This window comes from Salvelinus fontinalis, chromosome 7 (genome assembly GCF_029448725.1).
Source record: "Salvelinus fontinalis isolate EN_2023a chromosome 7, ASM2944872v1, whole genome shotgun sequence".
Lineage (NCBI taxonomy): Eukaryota > Metazoa > Chordata > Actinopteri > Salmoniformes > Salmonidae > Salvelinus > Salvelinus fontinalis.
In genome coordinates, this window is record NC_074671.1 from 1,265,586 (window position 1) to 1,287,179 (window position 21,594).

Genomic DNA, 21,594 nt, shown 5'->3' on the forward strand with positions numbered 1-21,594 from the left:
TATAGTCACAAACCCACCGTCGCTGGACCAGGACTGGCAAACAGTGCTCTTCTGTGACGCATCGCGGTTTTGTCTCACCAGGGGTGATGGTTGGATTCGCGTTTATCGTCGTAGGAAGAGCGTCAGCGGCCTGTACTCTGGAGCAGTATCGATTTGGAGGTGGAGGGTCCGTCATGGTCTGGGGCAGTGTGTCACAGCATCATCGGACTGAGCTTGTTGTCATTGCAGGTAGACTCAACACTGTGCGTTAAAGGGAAGACATCCTCCTCCCTCATGTGGTACCCTTCCTGCAGGCTCATCCTGACATGACCCTCCAGCATGACAATGCCACCAGCCATAATGCTCGTTCTGTGTGTGATTTCCTGCAAGACAGGAATGTCAGTGTTCTGCCATTGCCAGCGAAGAGCCCGGATCTCAATCCCATTGAGCACGTCTGGGACCTGTTGGATCGGAGGGTGAGGGCTAGGGCCATTCCCCCCAGAAATGTCCGGGAACTTGCAGGTGCCTTGGTCGAAGAGTGGGGTAACATCTCACAGCAAGAACTGGCAAATCTGGTGCAGTCCATGAGGAGGAGATGCACTGCAGTATTTAATGCAGCTGGTGGCCACACCAGATACTGACTGTTACTTTTGATTTTGATCCCCCCTTTGTTCAGGGACACATTATTCCATTTCTGTTAGTCACATGTCTGTGGAACTTGTTCAGTTGTTGAATCTTGCTATGTTCATACAAATATTTACACATGTTAAGTTTGCTGAAAATGAAAATAAAAAATAAACGCAGTTGACAGCGAGAGGATGTTTCTGTATGTTTCTGAGGAGTTTATGTACAGTTTGTATTCTAGTCAGAGACTTGATTGATCCAAGAAACACGAACAATGGACATTAGACTGGTGGAAATCTGTCCTTAGGTCTGATGAGTCCAAATTTGAGATTTATGGTTGTGAACGGATGATCTCCGCATGTGTGGTTCCCACCGTGAAGCATGGAGGAGGAGGTATGATGGTATGGGGGTGCTTTTCTGGTGACACTGTCTGTGATTAATGTAGAATTCAAGGCACACTTAACCAGTATGGCTACCACAGTATTCTGCAATGATACGCCATCCTAACTGGTTTGCGCTTAATGGGACCATTATTTGTTTTTCAACAGGACAATGACCCAACACACCTCCAGGCTGTTTAAGGGCTATTTGACCAAGAAGGAGAGTAATGGAGTGCTGCATCAGATGACCTGGCCTCCATTATCACCCGACCTCAACCCCTGACCTCAACCCAATTGAGATGGTTTGGGATGAGTTGGACAGCAGAGTGAAGGAAAAGCAACCAACAAGTGCTCAGCATATGTGGGAACCCCTTCAAGATGGTTGGAAAAGCATTCCAGGTGAAGCTGGTTGAGAGAATGCCAAGAGTGTGAAAAGCTGTCATCAAGGCAAAGGGTGGCTACTTTGAAGAATCTAAATTCTATTTTGATTTATTTAACACTTTTTTGGTTACTACATGATTCCATGATTCCTACAATGTAGAAAATAGTAAAAAATGAAGACAAACCCTAGAATGAGTAGGTGTGTCTAAACTATTGACTGGTCCTGTGTATCTATTCCAGACTGTGGTTTCACTCCTTCTGATGTTTCATGATATTTATAACTTTGTGTATTCAGCGTGTTATTGGGTTGATATATATTATTTCTCTATTGGAGCTAGAAGCATTAGCATTTCACAGCATCTGCGATAACGAGTTACTTTGATATGATTGGAACATCTGTTAAATCTGTGTAGACGACCAATAAACGCTGATTGAATTGGACTTCCTCTTTCCTAAACCTTTTCTGACCTTAGGGCTCTATTCAATCCGTATAAATTCAGCTCCATAGTGAAATAGACATTTATTGGCAATGTTCCCGTGGTTTCGGAGACTACTGTACATGCTGCATACGTGAGCTCAATGGGAAATGACCTTCACATTTCTAGCGGGCCATCTGTAATGCTTCAGTGACCCCGATTGAATAGAGCCATGAGTCTCTCTCTCTCTCTCTCTCTCTCTCTCTCTCTCTGTCTCTCTCTCTCTCTCTCTCTCTCTCTCTCTCTCTGTCTCTCTCTCTCTCTCTGTCTCTCTCTGTCTCTCTCTCTGTCTCTCTCTCTGTCTGTCTCTCTCTCTGTCTCTCTCTCTGTCTGTCTCTCTCTCTGTCTCTCTCTCTGTCTCTCTCTCTGTCTCTCTCTCTGTCTCTCTCTCTGTCTCTCTCTCTCTGTCTCTCTCTCTCTGTCTCTGTCTCTCTCTCTGTCTCTGTCTCTCTCTGTCTCTCTCTGTCTCTCTCTGTCTCTCTCTGTCTCTCTCTGTCTCTCTCTGTCTCTCTCTGTCTCTCTCTGTCTCTCTCTGTCTCTCTCTGTCTCTCTCTGTCTCTCTCTGTCTCTCTCTGTCTCTCTCTGTCTCTGTCTCTCTCTCTGTCTCTCTCTCTGTCTCTCTCTCCTCTCTCTCTGTCTCTCTCTCCTCTCTCTCTGTCTCTGTCTCTGTCTCTGTCTCTCTCTCTGTCTCTCTCTCTGTCTCTCTCTCTGTCTCTGTCTCTGTCTCTGTCTCTGTCTCTGTCTCTGTCTCTCTCTCTGTCTCTGTCCTCTCTCTGTCTCTGTCTCTCTCCTGTCTCTGTCTCTGTCTCTGTCTCTGTCTCTCTCCTGTCTCTGTCTCTGTCTCTCTCTCTGTCTCTGTCCTCTCTCTCTGTCTCTGTCTCTGTCTCTGTCTCTCTCTCTGTCTCTCTCCTCTCTCTCTGTCTCTCTCTCTCTGTCTCTCTCTCTGTCTCTGTCTCTCTCCTGTCTCTGTCTCTGTCTCTGTCTCTGTCTCTGTCTCTCTCTCTGTCTCTGTCCTCTCTCTCTGTCTCTGTCTCTCTCCTGTCTCTGTCTCTGTCTCTGTCTCTCTCTGTCTCTGTCCTCTCTCTCTGTCTCTGTCTCTCTCTCTGTCTCTCTCTCTGTCTTTCTCTCTCAAAGTGAACAAATGTCACATTGTAGCTCAGCTATCTGTAAAGCTAGCAATTCTCTCTGTTATTACCAGCCCCATGCCGTCACCAGGCTAGGGCTGTGTTCCAAATGGTACCCTATTTCCTAAAGGCCTTGGTCAAAAGTAGTGCACTAAATATGGAATAGGGTCCCATTTGAGATGCAGACCGGCCTGGTCTATAGTTACCACTATTTCAATCAGAGTCAGATATCAATGGGATGGAGCGGCAGGCTATGACCTAAAAATAGTCCCTCGCCCTCCAGTTTACATTCAGGTCAGTGTCACGTTTTGGACAAACTACTGTATTTGACTACAGTACTAGTAGACTAATGACTACTGTATTCACAGTAACTCTCCCTCTCTGAGTCATAAAAAGCGGTCATTTATATACAGTAGTGTTATCAGAGATGGTAGAGAACCTAGAGACCTCTCTCTCTCTTCCTAGAGTTATATACAGTAGTGTTATCAGAGATGGTAGAGAACCTAGAGAGCTCTCTCTCTCTGGAGTTATATTCAGTAGTGTTATCAGAGATGGTAGAGAACCTAGAGAGCTCTCTCTCTCTCCCTAGAGTTATATACAGTAGTGTTATCAGAGATGGTAGAGAACCTAGAGAGCTCTCTCTCTCTGGAGTTATATACAGTAGTGTTATCAGAGATGGTAGAGAACCTAGAGTCTCTCTCTCTCTCTCTAGAGTTATATACAGTAGTGTTATCAGAGATGGTAGAGAACCTAGAGTCTCTCTCTCTCTCTCTCTAGAGTTATATACAGTAGTGTTATCAGATATGGTAGAGAACCTAGAGACCTCTCTCTCCCTAGAGTTATATTCAGTAGTGCTATCAGAGATGGTAGAGAACCTAGAGAGCTCTCTCTCTCTCTCTGGAGTTATATACAGTAGTGTTATCAAAGATGGTAGAGAACCTAGAGAGCTCTCTCTCTCTCTCTTTAGAGTTATATACAGTAGTGCTATCAGAGATGGTAGAGAACCTAGAGAGCTCTCTCTCTCTCCCTAGAGTTATATACAGGAGTGTTACCAGAGATGGTAGAGAACCTAGAGAGCTCTCTCTCTCTCTTTAGAGTTATATACAGTAGTGTTATCAGAGATGGTAGAGAACCTAGACAGCTCTCTCTCCCTATAGTTATATACAGTAGTGTTATCAGAGATGGTAGAGAACCTAGAGACCTCTCTCCCTAGAGTTATATTCAGTAGTGCTATCAGAGATGGTAGAGAACCTAGAGAGCTCTCTCTCTAGAGTTATATTCAGTAGTGTTATCAGAGATGGTAGAGAACCTAGAGAGCTCTCTCTCTCTAGAATTATATTCAGTAGTGTTATCAGAGACGTCCTTTCATGGCAACGTTAGCTAGTTAGTTCTTCCTCCATGTAGACGTTGATACTAGATCACATTACCCTATTATTACCACAAGATACTGATCACTTGTCAATGTTTGTCCAGACACAGGACGGCTAGGCTGTCATCAGCTTTATATCTGACTGGACCTTTAATATAATGTCTTTGAACATGGTTCATGTGTATCTAGAAGGAGAGGAACAGCGGGACAGACGAGGACTCTGAGAGGGCATCTATTCCTATACAGCAGCTGTTGCCTATTTGGAGCTAACTGCTGAACATTTCTGACACTGATTTGTTATAGATACACTACCGCTCAGAAGTTTGGGGTCACTTAGAAATGTCCTTGTTTTTTGAAAGAAAAGCACTTTTTTTTTGTCTCTTAAAATAACATCAAATTGATCATAAATACAGTGTAGACATTGTTAATGTTGTAGCTGGAAACGACTGATTTTTAATGGAATATCTACATAGGCGTACAGAGGCCCATTATCAGCAACCATCACTCCTGTGTTCCAATGGCACTTTGTGTTAGCTAATCCATGTTTATAATTTTAAAAGGCTAATTGATCATTAGAAAACCCTTTTGCTATTATGTTAGTACAGCTGAAAACTGTTGTCCTGATTAAAGAAGCAATACAACTGGCCTTCTTTAGACTAGTTGAGTATCTGGAGCATCAGCATTTGTGGGTTTGATTACAGGCTCAAAATGGCCAGAAACAAAGACCTTTCTTCTGAAACTCGTCAGTCTATTCTTGTTCTAAGAAATGACGGCTATTCCATGTGAGAAATTGCCAAGAAACTGAAGATCTCATACAATGCTGTGTACTACTCCCTTCACAGAACAGAGAAAACTGTCTCGAAGCAGAATAGAAAGAGGAGTGGGAGGCCCCGGTGCACAACTGAGCAAGAGGACAAGTACATTAGAGTGTCTAGTTTGAGAAACAGATGCCTCACAATTCCTCAACTGGCTGCTTCATTAAATAGTACCTGCAAAACACCAGTCTCAACGTCAACAGTGAAGAGGCGACTCCGGGATGCTGCAAAGAAAAAGACATATCTCAGACTGGCCAATAAAAATAAAAGATTAAGACGGGCAAAAGAACAGACACTGGAGAGAGGAAGATTGGAAAAAAGTGTTATGGACAGACTAATCTAAGTTTGAGGTGTTCGGATCACAAAGAAGAACATTCGTGAGACGCAGAGAAAATTAGAAGATGGTGGAGGAGTGAACCATCTGTCAAGCATGGTGGAGGCAATGTGATGGTCTGGGGGTGCTTTGGTGGTTGATGCCATCTGTCAAGCATGGTGGAGGCAATGTGATGGTCTGGGGGTGCTGTGGTGGTTGATGCCATCTGTCAAGCATGGTGGAGGCAATGTGATGGTCTGGGGGTGCTGTGGTGGTTGATGCCATCTGTCAAGCATGGTGGAGGCAATGTGATGGTCTGGGGGTGCTGTGGTGGTTGATGCCATCTGTCAAGCATGGTGGAGGCAATGTGATGGTCTGGGGGTGCTGTGGTGGTTGATGCCATCTGTCAAGCATGGTGGAGGCAATGTGATGGTCTGGGGGTGCTGTGGTGGTTGATGCCATCTGTCAAGCATGGTGGAGGCAATGTGATGGTCTGGGGGGGCTTTGGTGGTGGTAAAGTGGGAGATTTGTACAGGGTGAAAGGGATCTTGAAGAAGGAAGGCTATCACTCCATTTTTCAACGCCATGTCATACCCCGTGGACGGTGCTTAATTGGAGACAATTTTCTCCTACAATAGGACAATGACCCAAAGCACAGCTCCAAACTATGCAAGAACTATTTAGGGAAAAAGCAGTCAGCTGGTATTCTGTCTATAATGGAGTGGCCAGAACAGTCACCGGGTCTCAACCCTATTGAGCTGTTGTGGGAGCAGCTTGACCGTATGGTACGTACGAAGTGCCCATCAAGCCAATCCAACTTGTGGGAGGTGCATCAGGGAGCATGGGGTGAAATCTCTTCAGATTACCTCAACAAATTGACAACTAGAATGCCAAAGGTCTGCAAGGCTGTAATTGCTGCAAATGGAGAATTCTTTGACGAAAGCAAAGTTTGAAGGACACAATTATTATTTCAATTAAAAATCATTATTTATAACCTTGTCAACGTCTTGACTATATTTCCTATTCATTTTGCAACTCATTTCATGTTTTCATGGAAAACAAGGACATTTCTAAGTGGCCCCAAACTGTTGAACGGTAGTGCATGTTCATTATATTGATTATTTGTGATTTTTTTGTCTCAAATAACATGGTAACATATATGGAACTGCCTGAACTGGTAAACCAAGTGTTTAGGATCTGAACAGATAACTAAACACATTTATGAAAATCTATTCTCAAGACATCTAGAATGTCAATGAAAGCGCGTCACAGTGTTTAGATTGTAAACACCAGAACCTTAAAGCAATTTTTAAACACATGTACACGTTTATTCAGCACAAGGCATTATCCTAGGACATAAGGCCTTTAGTTATGTCCTAGTTATCCTCAGTCTTTAGTTATGTCCTAGTTATCCTCTGTCTTTAGTTATGTCCTAGTTATCCTCAGCATTTAGTTATGTCCTAGTTATCCTCAGTCTTTAGTTATGGACTAGTTATCCCCAGTATGTCCTAGTTATCCCCAGTATGTCCTAGTTATCCTCAGTATGTCCTAGTTATCCTCAGCATTTAGTTATGTGTCACGTTCCTGACCTGTTTTCTCTTGTTTTTGTATGTGTTTAGTTGGTCAGGGCGTGAGTTGGGGTGGGCATTCTATGTTATGTGTTTCTATGTTTAGGTTCATTGTCATTTAGCCTGATATGGTTCTCAATCAGGGACAGGTGTTTTACGTTTCCTCTGATTGAGAACCATATTAAGGTAGGTTGTTCACACTGTTTGTTTGTGGGTGGTTGTCTCCTGTGTCCGTATATGTTACCACACGGGACTGTATCGTTTGTTTGTAGTCTGTACCTGTTCGTGCGTTCTTCGTTATATGTAAGTTCACATGTTTTAGGTCAGTCTACGTTCGTTTGTTATTTTGTAGTTTGTTGAAGTGTTATTTCGGTTTTCGTCTTTTCTTTAATAAACGTAATTATGGATTCAACACATGATGCGCTTTGTTCCAATCCCTACTCCTCCTCTTCTTCCGAAGAGGAGGAGGACAGCCGTTACATTATGTCCTAGTTATCCTCAGTATGTCCTAGTTATCCTCAGTCTTTAGTTATGTCCTAGTTATCCCCAGTATGTCCTAGTTATCCTCAGTCTTTAGTTATGTCCTAGTTATCCCCAGTATGTCCTAGTTATCCTCAGTCTTTAGTTATGTCCTAGTTATCCTCAGCATTTAGTTATGGACTAGTTATCCTCAGTCTTTAGTTATGTCCTAGTTATCCTCAGTCTTTAGTTATGTCCTAGTTATCCTCAGCATTTAGTTATGTCCTAGTTATCATCAGTCTTTAGTTATGTCCTAGTTATCCTCAGTCTTTAGTTATGTCCTAGTTATCCTCAGTCTTTAGTTATGTCCTAGTTATCCTCAGTCTTTAGTTATGTCCTAGTTATCCTCAGTCTTTAGTTATGTCCTAGTTATCCTCAGCATTTAGTTATGTCCTAGTTATCATCAGTCTTTAGTTATGTCCTAGTTATCCTCAGTCTTTAGTTATGTCCTAGTTATCCTCAGTCTTTAGTTATGTCCTAGTTATCCTCAGTATGTCCTAGTTATCCTCAGTCTTTAGATATGTCCTAGTTATCCTCAGTATGTCCTAGTTATCCTCAATCTTTAGTTATGTCCTAGTTATCCTCAGTATGTCCTAGTTATCCTCAGTATGTCCTAGTTATCCTCAGTCTTTAGTTATGTCCTAGTTATCCTCAGTCTTTAGTTATGTCCTAGTTATCCTCAGTCTTTAGTTATGGACTAGTTATCCTCAGCATTTAGTTATGTCCTAGTTATCATCAGTCTTTAGTTATGTCCTAGTTATCCTCAGTCTTTAGTTATGTCCTAGTTATCCTCAGTCTTTAGTTATGTCCTAGTTATCATCAGTCTTTAGTTATGTCCTAGTTATCCTCAGTATGTCCTAGTTATCCTCAGTCTTTAGTTATGTCCTAGTTATCCTCAGTATGTCCTAGTTATCCTCATTCTTTAGTTATGGACTAGTTATCCTCAGTCTTTAGTTATGTCCTAGTTATCCTCTGTCTTTAGTTATGGACTAGTTATCCTCAGCATTTAGTTATGTCCTAGTTATCCTCAGTCTTTAGTTATGTCCTAGTTATCCTCAGTATGTCCTAGTTATCCTCAGTCTTTAGTTATGGACTAGTTATCCTCAGTCTTTAGTTATGTCCTAGTTATCCTCTGTCTTTAGTTATGGACTAGTTATCCTCAGCATTTAGTTATGTCCTAGTTATCCTCAGTCTTTAGTTATGTCCTAGTTATCCTCAGTCTTTAGTTATGTCCTAGTTATCCTCAGTCTTTAGTTATGTCCTAGTTATCCTCAGTCTTTAGTTATGTCCTAGTTATCCTCAGTATGTCCTAGTTATCCTCAGTCTTTAGTTATGTCCTAGTTATCCTCAGTCTTTAGTTATGGGCTAGTTATCCTCAGTATGTCCTAGTTATCATCAGTCTTTAGTTATGTCCTAGTTATCCTCAGTCTTTAGTTATGGACTAGTTATCATTAGTCTTTAGTTATGTCCTAGTTATCCTCAGCATTTAGTTATGGACTAGTTATCCTCAGTCTTTAGTTATGTCCTAGTTATCCTCAGTCTTTAGTTATGTCCTAGTTATCCTCAGCATTTAGTTATGTCCTAGTTATCATCAGTCTTTAGTTATGTCCTAGTTATCCTCAGTCTTTAGTTATGTCCTAGTTATCCTCAGTCTTTAGTTATGTCCTAGTTATCCTCAGTCTTTAGTTATGTCCTAGTTATCCTCAGTATGTCCTAGTTATCCTCAGTCTTTAGTTATGTCCTAGTTATCCTCAGTCTTTAGTTATGGGCTAGTTATCCTCAGTATGTCCTAGTTATCATCAGTCTTTAGTTATGTCCTAGTTATCCTCAGTCTTTAGTTATGGACTAGTTATCATTAGTCTTTAGTTATGTCCTAGTTATCATTAGTCTTTAGTTATGTCCTAGTTATCATCAGTCTTTAGTTATGTCCTAGTTATCATCAGTCTTTAGTTATGGACTAGTTATCCTCAGTATGTCCTAGTTATCCCCAGTCTTTAGTTATGTCCTAGTTATCCTCAGTCTTTAGTCTTTAGTTATGGACTAGTTGGTTATCCTCAGTATGGACTAGTTATCCTCAGTCTTTAGTCTTTAGTTATGGACTAGTTGGTTATCCTCAGTATGGACTAGTTATCCTCAGTATGGACTAGTTATCCTCAGTCTTTAGTCTTTAGTTATGGACTAGTTTGTTATCCTCAGTATGGACTAGTTATCCTCAGTCTTTAGTCTTTAGTTATGGACTAGTTGGTTATCCTCAGTATGGACTAGTTATCCTCAGTATGGACTAGTTATCCTCAGTATGGACTAGTTATCCTCAGTATGGACTAGTTATCCATCCATTGTGGTCTAAACATCCAGGATCAAGGGCCACATAACAACATGTCAAAATACACTGGTTTGTGAAGTGATTAGAAATTCCTATCGAAATCCAGCCAAAGAGAGAGTCTCCAACAATTGGAATATTTTTATTACCCATAATCTGCACTCAGTATTACTGCTATGGTGAAAGATTTATCAAACAGTACTAGCTAAACCATGTCAACTGGAACAACCATCTCTGTAACGGGTGCAATATGTCCAACCCCTTACAGATTGGATTATTTTAGAAAAATGTAAATTATTTATCTTTGTATAGTAAAAGATCAATAAATCAATCAACATACATGAGAAAAACATAGATATTAAAACAAACTATTCTAAAAAACCAACCTGCATCAAAGCATGCTGGGAAATAAGATAATGAGGCCCCTTCCACGTCTCTTTCACTCTTAGAAAGTTCATGAAAATGAACTCGATACAGTCAAGTAAAACAACAACATGCCATTAAAACTATCTATTGAATCGAATGTCCTGATCAGCTGAAACGTAGGTAAGGTGACAGACATTCATAACACTGATCTGAAAAAAAAGCCATGGAAAGTCACATACATTTCTAACGACTAAACACACTCCAAACAAGACAATGTGAAAGTAAACACTAATGTTTAAAATCTGAATACTTAGCAGATGGTGGTGTTCTCCTGGTTGGAAACGGACTGGAAAACCTGACTGTCACGTTTAATCTAGCATTATAAACACCCTTAAGACGAGAACACTGATTGGCTAATATAAAGGCTTTATTCTTTAGGTTTTAAAATATTAAAATAAAAATAATGATATTTAGGTTATGAACGTGTCACGTTTCATGGTTTTCCAGTGTAGCCTATCGTATTAGCCGAAAGGTCATTGACTATTGACCAATTTTAGTCTACTTAATACTTTTATTAGGCTACTTTATTCTGCTTGCTAGGAATAATAGCCCACATTGTATTAAACATGCACATTTGATCTCCATAATGAAAACTGTTGCTGCTATTAAAATCACTTCTCTACGGTGTTCTCTGGGTAAATGTCACATGGTCATGCACAGCAATTTGTAACATTATTGCGCTTATAATAGCAACACCTGTTGCGGTACTGACCTTGAGGAGGTAAAAGGAGCTGTAACCTCTAAACAAGTCAACAAAATAAATGCAATCCCCCTTAAAACGAAATAAAAAGACAAAACGGAAGATGAAAGTGGGGGAAAGAAAGCAGTGTAGTGCAGTGTGGTCGGTCCAGTGGTCTGGTCGGCGCGGGGGGGACCACTGGCTCCCGGGGAGAAAGCGGACAACAATTAAAGGTGCGCCTGGATTTATTTATTTTCTCAGAGGGGGCGGACCCGTTATAGTGCCTGTCACAACAAAATATAGCGGTAACTGTAGCTCACCGTTATATCTGTCGCCCTGTTCATATCTCTAATTTAACTATTATTATCTGTCAATTCATCCTGTATCAAAGAGATCAAGGTTCATTGGGTTTCCATGGGGTCATGGCCAGGTCATAGAGAACAGCTCTGTTGGTTCTGTAACTCATGGCCAGGATGAGCTGAAACAGAGAGGGTCATGGCCAGGATGAGCTGAAACAGGGGAGAGAGGGTCATGGCCAGGATGAGCTGAAACAGGGGAGAGAGGGTCATGGCCAGAATGAGCTGAAACAGGGGAGAGAGGATCATGGCCAGGATGAGCTGAAACAGAGAGGGTCATGGCCAGGATGAGCTGAAACAGAGAGGGTCATGGCCAGGATGAGCTGAAACAGAGAGGGTCATGGCCAGGATGAGCTGAAACAGAGAGGGTCATGGCCAGGATGAGCTGAAACAGGGGAGAGAGGGTCATGGCCAGGATGAGCTGAAACAGAGAGGGTCATGGCCAGGATGAGCTGAAACAGGGGAGAGAGGGTCATGGCCAGGATGAGCTGAAACAGGGGAGAGAGGGTCATGGCCAGGATGAGCTGAAACAGGGGAGAGGGGGTCATGGCCAGGATGAGCTGAAACAGGGGAGAGAGGGTCATGGCCAGGATGAGCTGAAACAGGGGAGAGAGGGTCATGGCCAGGATGAGCTGAAACAGGGGAGAGAGGGTCATGGCCAGGATGAGCTGAAACAGAGAGGGTCATGGCCAGGATGAGCTGAAACAGAGAGGGTCATGGCCAGGATGAGCTGAAACAGGGGAGAGAGGGTCATGGCCAGGATGAGCTGAAACAGAGAGGGTCATGGCCAGGATGAGCTGAAACAGGGGAGAGAGGGTCATGGCCAGGATGAGCTGAAACAGGGGAGAGAGGGTCATGGCCAGGATGAGCTGAAACAGGGGAGAGAGGGTCATGGCCAGGATGAGCTGAAACAGGGGAGAGAGGGTCATGGCCAGGATGAGCTGAAACAGGGGAGAGAGGGTCATGGCCAGGATGAGCTGAAACAGGGGAGAGAGGGTCATGGCCAGGATGAGCTGAAACAGGGGAGAGAGGGTCATGGCCAGGATGATCTGAAAAAGGGGAGAGAGGGTCATGGCCAGGATGAGCTGAAACAGGAGAGAGAGGGTCATGGCCAGGATGAGCTGAAACAGGGGAGAGAGGGTCATGGCCAGGATGAGCTGAAACAGGGGAGAGAGGGTCATGGTCAGGATGAGCTGAAACAAGGGAGAGAGGGTCATGGCCAGGATGAGCTGAAACTGGGGAGAGAGGATCATGGCCAGGATGAGCTGAAACAGGGGAGAGAGGGTCATGGCCAGGATGAGCTGAAACAGGAGAGAGGGTCATGGCCAGGATGAGCTGAAACAGGGGAGAGGGTCATGGCCAGGATGAGCTGAAACAAGGGAGAGAGGGTCATGGCCAGGATGAGCTGAAACAGGGGAGAGAGGGTCATAGCCAGGATGAGCTGAAACAGGGGAGATAGCCAGGATGACCTGAAACAGGGGAGAGAGGGGCATAGCCAGGATGACCTGAAACAGGGGAGAGAGGGTCATAGCCAGGATGAGCTGAAACAGGGGAGAGAGGGTCATGGCCAGGGTGACCTGAAACAGGGGAGAGAGGGGCATGGCCAGGATGAGCTGAAACAAGGGAGAGAGAGGGCCATGGCCAGGATGAGCTGAAACAGGGGATAGAGGGTCATGGCCAGGATGAGCTGAAACAGGGGAGAGAGGGTCATGGCCAGGATGAGCTGAAACAGGTGAGAGAGGGGCATGGCCAGGATGAGCTGAAACAGGGGAGAGAGGGTCATAGCCAGGATGAGCTGAAACAGGGGAGAGAGGGTCATGGCCAGGATGAGCTGAAACAGGTGAGAGAGGGGCATGGCCAGGATGAGCTGAAACAGGGGAGAGAGGGTCATGGCCAGGATGAGCTGAAACAGGGGAGATAGCCAGGATGACCTGAAACAGGGGAGAGAGGGGCATGGCCTGGATGAACTGAAACAGGGGAGAGAGAGGGTCATGGCCAGGATGAGCTGAAACAGGGGAGAGAGGGTCATGGCCAGGATGAGCTGAAACAGGGGATAGAGGGTCATGGCCAGGATGAGCTGAAACAGGGGAGAGAGGGTCATAGCCAGGATGAGCTGAAACAGGGGAGAGAGGGTCATGGCCAGGATGAGCTGAAACAGGGGAGAGAGTGTCATGGCCAGGATGAGCTGAAACAGGGGAGAGAGGGGCATGGCCAGGATGAGCTGAAACAAGGGAGAGAGAGGGTCATAGCCAGGATGAGCTGAAACAGGTGAGAGAGGGGCATGGCCAGGATGAGCTGAAACAGGGGAGAGAGGGTCATAGCCATGATGAGCTGAAACAGGGGAGAGAGAGTCATGGCCAGGATGAGCTGAAACAGGTGAGAGAGGGGCATGGCCAGGATGACCTGAAACAGGGGAGAGAGGGTCATAGCCAGGATGAGCTGAAACAGGGGAGAGAGGGTCATGGCCAGGATGAGCTGAAACAGGGGAGATAGCCAGGATGACCTGAAACAGGGGAGAGAGGGGCATGGCCTGGATGAACTGAAACAGGGGAGAGAGAGGGTCATGGCCAGGATGAGCTGAAACAGGGGAGAGAGGGTCATGCCCAGGATGAGCTGAAACAGGAGAGAGAGGGTCATGGCCAGGATGATCTGAAACAGGGGAGAGAGGCGCATGGCCAGGATGAGGTGAAACAAGGGAGAGAGAGGGTCATGGCCAGGATGAGCGGAAAAAAGGGAGAGAGAGGGTCATGGCCAGCAGGAGCTGAAACAGGGGAGAGAGGGTCATGGCCAGGATGAGCTGAAACAGGGGAGAGAGGGGCATGGCCAGGATGAGCTGAAACAGGGGAGAGAGGGTCATGGCCAGGATGAGCTGAAACAGGGGAGAGAGGGTCATGGCCAGGATGAGCTGAAACAGGGGTGAGAGGGGCATGGCCAGGATGACCTGAAACAGGGGAGAGAGGGGCATGGCCAGGATGAGCTGAAACAGGGGAGAGAGGGTCATGGCCAGGATGAGCTGAAACAGGGGAGAGAGGGTCATGGCCAGGATGAGCTGAAAAAGGGGAGAGAGGGTCATAGCCAGGATGAGCTGAAACAGGGGAGAGAGGGTCATGGCCAGGATGAGCTGAAACAGGGGAGATAGCCAGGATGACCTGAAACAGGGGAGAGAGTGGCATGGCCTGGATGAACTGAAACAGGGGAGAGAGAGGGTCATGGCCAGGATGAGCTGAAACAGGGGAGAGAGGGTCATAGCCATGATGAGCTGAAACAGGGGAGAGAGAGTCATGGCCAGGATGAGCTGAAACAGGTGAGAGAGGGGCATGGCCAGGATGACCTGAAACAGGGGAGAGAGGGTCATAGCCAGGATGAGCTGAAACAGGGGAGAGAGGGTCATGGCCAGGATGAGCTGAAACAGGGGAGATAGCCAGGATGACCTGAAACAGGGGAGAGAGGGGCATGGCCTGGATGAACTGAAACAGGGGAGAGAGAGGGTCATGGCCAGGATGAGCTGAAACAGGGGAGAGAGGGTCATGCCCAGGATGAGCTGAAACAGGAGAGAGAGGGTCATGGCCAGGATGATCTGAAACAGGGGAGAGAGGCGCATGGCCAGGATGAGGTGAAACAAGGGAGAGAGAGGGTCATGGCCAGGATGAGCGGAAAAAAGGGAGAGAGAGGGTCATGGCCAGCAGGAGCTGAAACAGGGGAGAGAGGGTCATGGCCAGGATGAGCTGAAACAGGGGAGAGAGGGGCATGGCCAGGATGAGCTGAAACAGGGGAGAGAGGGTCATGGCCAGGATGAGCTGAAACAGGGGAGAGAGGGTCATGGCCAGGATGAGCTGAAACAGGGGTGAGAGGGGCATGGCCAGGATGACCTGAAACAGGGGAGAGAGGGGCATGGCCAGGATGAGCTGAAACAGGGGAGAGAGGGTCATGGCCAGGATGAGCTGAAACAGGGGAGAGAGGGTCATGGCCAGGATGAGCTGAAAAAGGGGAGAGAGGGTCATAGCCAGGATGAGCTGAAACAGGGGAGAGAGGGTCATGGCCAGGATGAGCTGAAACAGGGGAGATAGCCAGGATGACCTGAAACAGGGGAGAGAGTGGCATGGCCTGGATGAACTGAAACAGGGGAGAGAGAGGGTCATGGCCAGGATGAGCTGAAACAGGGGAGAGAGGGTCATGGCCAGGATGAGCTGAAACTGGGGAGAGAGGGTCATGGCCAGGATGAGCTGAAACAGGAGAGAGAGGGTCATGGCCAGGATGAGCTGAAACAGGAGATAGAGGGTCATATCCAGGATGAGCTGAAACAGGGGAGAGAGGGTCATGGCCAGGATGAGCTGAAACAGGGGAGAGAGGGGCATGGCCAGGATGAGCTGAAACAGGGGAGAGAGGGGCATGGCCAGGATGAGCTGAAACAGGAGATAGAGGGTCATATCCAGGATGAGCTGAAAAAGGGGAGAGAGGGTCAAGGCCAGGCTGAGCTGAAACAGGGGAGAGAGGGTCATGGCCAGGATGAGCTGAAACAGGGGAGAGGGGGTCATGGCCAGGATGAGCTGAAACAGAGAGGGTCATGGCCAGGATGAGCTGAAACAGAGAGGGTCATGGCCAGGATGAGCTGAAACAGGGGAGAGAGGGTCATGGCCAGGCTGAGCTGAAACAGGGGAGAGAGGGTCATGGCCAGGATGAGCTGAAACAGGGGAGAGAGGGTCATGGCCAGGATGAGCTGAAACAGGGGAGAGAGGGTCATGGCCAGGATGAGCTGAAACAGAGAGGGTCATGGCCAGGATGAGCTGAAACAGAGAGGGTCATGGCCAGGATGAGCTTAAACAGGGGAGAGAGGGTCATGGCCAGGATGAGCTGAAACAGGGGAGAGACGGGCATGGCCAGGATGAGCTGAAACAGGGGAGAGAGGGTCATGGCCAGGATGAGCTGAAACAGGGGAGAGAGGGGAATATCCAGGATGACCTGAAACAGGGGAGAGAGGGTCATGGCCAGGATGAGCTGAAACAGGGGAGAGAGGGTCATGGCCAGGATGAGCTGAAAAGGGGGAGAGAGGGTCATAGCCAGGATGAGCTGAAACAGGGGAGAGAGGGTCATGGCCAGGATGAGCTGAAACAGGGGAGATAGCCAGGATGACCTGAAACAGGGGAGAGAGTGGCATGGCCTGGATGAACTGAAACAGGGGAGAGAGAGGGTCATGGCCAGGATGAGCTGAAACAGGGGAGAGAGGGTCATGGCCAGGATGAGCTGAAACTGGGGAGAGAGGGTCATGGCCAGGATGAGCTGAAACAGGAGAGAGAGGGTCATGGCCAGGATGACCTGAAACAGGGGAGAGAGGGGCATGGCCAGGATGAGCTGAAACAAGGGAGAGAGAGGGTCATGGCCAGGATGAGCTGAAACAGGAGATAGAGGGTCATATCCAGGATGAGCTGAAACAGGGGAGAGAGGGTCATGGCCAGGATGAGCTGAAACAGGGGAGAGAGGGGCATGGCCAGGATGAGCTGAAACAGGGGAGAGAGGGGCATGGCCAGGATGAGCTGAAACAGGAGATAGAGGGTCATATCCAGGATGAGCTGAAAAAGGGGAGAGAGGGTCAAGGCCAGGCTGAGCTGAAACAGGGGAGAGAGGGTCATGGCCAGGATGAGCTGAAACAGAGAGGGTCATGGCCAGGATGAGCTGAAACAGAGAGGGTCATGGCCAGGATGAGCTGAAACAGGGGAGAGAGGGTCATGGCCAGGCTGAGCTGAAACAGGGGAGAGAGGGTCATGGCCAGGATGAGCTGAAACAGGGGAGAGAGGGTCATGGCCAGGATGAGCTGAAACAGGGGAGAGAGGGTCATGGCCAGGATGAGCTGAAACAGAGAGGGTCATGGCCAGGATGAGCTGAAACAGGGGAGAGAGGGTCATGGCCAGGATGAGCTGAAACAGGGGAGAGAGGGTCATGGCCAGGATGAGCTGAAACAGGGGAGAGAGGGTCATGGCCAGGATGAGCTGAAAAAGGGGAGAGAGGGTCATAGCCAGGATGAGCTGAAACAGGGGAGAGAGGGTCATGGCCAGGATGAGCTGAAACAGGGGAGATAGCCAGGATGACCTGAAACAGGGGAGAGAGTGGCATGGCCAGGATGAGCTGAAACAGGGGAGAGAGGGTCATGGCCAGGATGAGCTGAAACTGGGGAGAGAGGGTCATGGCCAGGATGAGCTGAAACAGGGGAGAGAGGGTCATGGCCAGGATGAGCTGAAACAGGAGAGAGAGGGTCATGGCCAGGATGACCTGAAACAGGGGAGAGAGGGGCATGGCCAGGATGAGCTGAAACAAGGGAGAGAGAGGGTCATGGCCAGGATGAGCTGAAACAGGAGATAGAGGGTCATATCCAGGATGAGCTGAAACAGGGGAGAGAGGGGCATGGCCAGGATGAGCTGAAACAGGGGAGACAGGGGCATGGCCAGGATGAGCTGAAACAGGAGATAGAGGGTCATATCCAGGATGAGCTGAAAAAGGGGAGAGAGGGTCAAGGCCAGGCTGAGCTGAAACAGGGGAGAGAGGGTCATGGCCAGGATGAGCTGAAACAGGGGAGAGAGGGTCATGGCCAGGATGAGCTGAAACAGAGAGGGTCATGGCCAGGATGAGCTGAAACAGAGAGGGTCATGGCCAGGATGAGCTGAAACAGGGGAGAGAGGGTCATGGCCAGGCTGAGCTGAAACAGGGGAGAGAGGGTCATGGCCAGGATGAGCTGAAACAGGGGAGAGAGGGTCATGGCCAGGATGAGCTGAAACAGGGGAGAGAGGGTCATGGCCAGGATGACGTGTTCTTCTCTGTGTTGCCAGGTCTGTTTGGGGAGGGTCTGAACCTGTAGGTCTCTGTGTTGCCAGGTCTGTTTGAGAGGGTCTGAACCTGTAGTTCTCTGTGTTGCCAGGTCTGTTTGGGGAGGGTCTGAACCTGTAGTTCTCTGTGTTGCCAGGTCTGTTTGAGAGGGTCTGAACCTGTAGTTCTCTGTGTTGCCAGGTCTGTTTGGGGCGGGTCTGAACCTGTAGTTCTCTGTGTTGCCAGGTCTGTTTGGGGAGGGTCTGAACCTGTAGTTCTCTGTGTTGCCAGGTCTGTTTGAGAGGGTCTGAACCTGTAGTTCTCTGTGTTGCCAGGGCTGTTTGGGGAGGGTCTAAGACTGTAATTCTCTGTGTTGCCAGGTCTGTTTTGGGAGGTTCTGAACCTGTAGTTCTCTGTGTTGCCAGGTCTGTTTGGGGCGGGTCTGAACCTGTAGTTCTCTGTGTTGCCAGGTCTGTTTGGGGAGGGTCTGAACCTGTAGTTCTCTGTGTTGCCAGGTCTGTTTGGGGAGGGTCTGAACCTGTAGTTCTCTGTGTTGCCAGGTCTGTTTGGGGCAGGTCTAAGACTGTAGTTCTCTGTGTTGCCAGGTCTGTTTGGGGAGGGTCTGAACCTGTTGTTATCTGTGTTGCCAGGTCTGTTTGGGAGGGGTCTGAACCTGTAGTTCTCTGTGTTGCCAGGTCTGTTTGGGGAGGGTCTAAGACTGTAGTTGTCTGTGTTGCCAGGTCTGTTTGGGGCGGGTCTGAACCGGTAGTTCTCTGTGTTGCCAGGTCTGTTTGGGGCGGGTCTAAGACTGTAGTTGTCTGTGTTGCCAGGTCTGTTTGGGGAGGGTCTGAACCTGTAGTTCTCTGTGTTGCCAGGTCTGTTTGAGAGGGTCTGAACCTGTAGTTGTCTGTGTTGCCAGGTCTGTTTGGGGCGGGTCTAAGACTGTAGTTGTCTGTGTTGCCAGGTCTGTTTGGGGAGGGTCTGAACCTGTAGTTCTCTGTGTTGCCAGGTCTGTTTGGGGCGGGTCTAAGACTGTAGTTGTCTGAGTTGCCAGGTCTGTTTGGGGAGGGTCTGAACCTGTAGTTCTCTGTGTTGCCAGGTCTGTTTGGGGCGGGTCTGACCCTGTAGTTCTCTGTGTTGCCAGGTCTGTTTGGGGTGGGTCTAAGACTATAGTTCTCTGTGTTGCCAGGTCTGTTTGGGGCGGGTCTGAACCGGTAGTTCTCTGTGTTGCCAGGTCTGTTTGGGGAGGGTCTGAAGCTGTAGTTCTCTGTGTTGCCAGGTCTATTTAGAGAGGGTCTGAACCTGTAGTCATTTTGGGCTGGTACCAAAGTCATGTCTTACATTATCGGGCTCTCAGCTGTAGAGTGATACACACTGCCTACTGGTGAATCCATTACAGTGCAACATTATAGCTTTATTAATACAGTGTTACAATACAGTCTAATCAATACGGTGTTACAATACATCCGCATCAATACAGTGTTACAATACATCCGCATCAATACAGTGTTACAATACAGTCTAATCAATACAGTGTTACAATACAGTCTAATCAATACAGTGTTACAATACAGCCTCATCAATACAGTGTTACAATACAGCCTCATCAATACAGTGTTACAATACATCCTCATCAATACAGTGTTACAATACATCCTCATCAATACAGTGTTACAATACATCCTCATCAATACAGTGTTACAATACATCCCCATCAATGCAGTGTTACAATACAGCCTCATCAATACAGTGTTACAGTACATCCTCATCAATACAGTGTTACAATACATCCTCATGAATACAGTGTTACAATACAGTCTCATCAATACAGTGTTACAATACATCCCCATCAATACAGTGTTACAATACAGCCTCATCAATACAGTGTTACAATACATCCCCATCAATGCAGTGTTACAATACAGCCTCATCAATACAGTGTTACAATACATCCTCATCAATACAGTGTTACAATACAGCCTCATCAATACAGTGTTACAATACATCCTCATCAATACAGTGTTACAATACAGCCTCATCAATACAGTGTTACAATACATCCCCATCAATACAGTGTTACAATACATCCTCATCAATACAGTGTTACAATACAGCCTCATCAATACAGTGTTACAATACATTCTCATCAATACAGTGTTACAATACAGCAATACAGCCTCATCAATACAGTGTTACAATACAGCCTCATCAATACAGTGTTACAATACATTCTCATCAATACAGTGTTACAATACAGCAATACAGCCTCATCAATACACTGTTACAGTACATCCTCATCAATACAGTGTTACAATACAGCAATACAGCCACATCAATACAGTGTTACAGCACATCCTCATCAATACAGTGTTACAATACAGCCTCATCAATACAGTGTTACAATACATCCTCATCAATACAGAGTTACAATACATCCCCAGCAATGCAGTGTTACAATACAGCCTCATCAATACAGTGTTACAATACATCCTCATCAATACAGTGTTACAATACATCCTCATCAATACAGTGTTACAATACAGCCTCATCAATACTGTGTTACAATACATCCCCATCAATACAGTGTTACAATACAGCCTCATCAATACAGTGTTACAATACAGCAATACAGCCTCATCAATACAGAGTTACAATACAGCCTCATCAATACAGTGTTACAATACAGCCTCGTCAAAACAGTGTTACAATACAGTCTCATCAATACAGTGTTACAATACATCCTCATCAATACAGTGTTACAATATATCCTCATCAATACAGTGTTACAATACATCCTCATCAATACAGTGTTACAATACAGCCTCATCAATACAGTGTTACAATACATCCTCATCAATACAGTTTTACAATACAGCAATACAGCCTTATCAATACAGTGTTACAATACAGCCTCATCATTACAGTGTTAAAATACATCCTCGTCAATACAGTGTTACAATACATCCTCATCAATACAGTGTTACAATACATCCTCATCAAAACAGTGTTAAAATGCAGCCTCATCAATACAGAGTTACAATACAGCCTCATCAATACAGTGTTACAATACATCCTCATCAATACAGTGTTACAATACATGCTCATCAATACAGTGTTACAGTACATCCTCATCAATACAGTGTTACAATATATCCTCATCAATACAGTGTTACAATACAGCCTCATCAATACAGTGTTACAATACAGCCTCATCAATACAGTGTTACAATACATCCTCATCAATACAGTGTTACAATACAGCCTCATCAATACAGTGTTACAATACATCCTCATCAATACAGTGTTACAATACATCCTCATGAATACAGTGTTACAATACAGCAATACAGCCTTATCAATACAGTGTTACAATACATCCTCGTCAATCAGTGTTAAAATACATCCTCGTCAATACAGTGTTACAATACATCCTCGTCAATCAGTGTTGCAATACAGCCTCATCAATACAG

At 46.3% G+C, this 21,594-nt stretch overlaps 1 protein-coding gene across 2 annotated transcripts in view; it reads right to left on the minus strand.

Annotated features, from left to right (window-relative positions):
- The window catches only part of hhatlb (hedgehog acyltransferase like, b), a 45,302-nt gene extending 34,127 nt beyond the window's left edge, over positions 1–11,175 (minus strand). For both annotated transcript variants that reach the window (XM_055928154.1, XM_055928153.1), the window contains exon 1: positions 11,007–11,175. The gene's annotated coding sequence lies outside the window, so the exon portion shown is untranslated. The remainder of the gene's footprint in view (positions 1–11,006) is intronic.
- Positions 11,176–21,594: the final 10,419 nt, after the last annotated feature.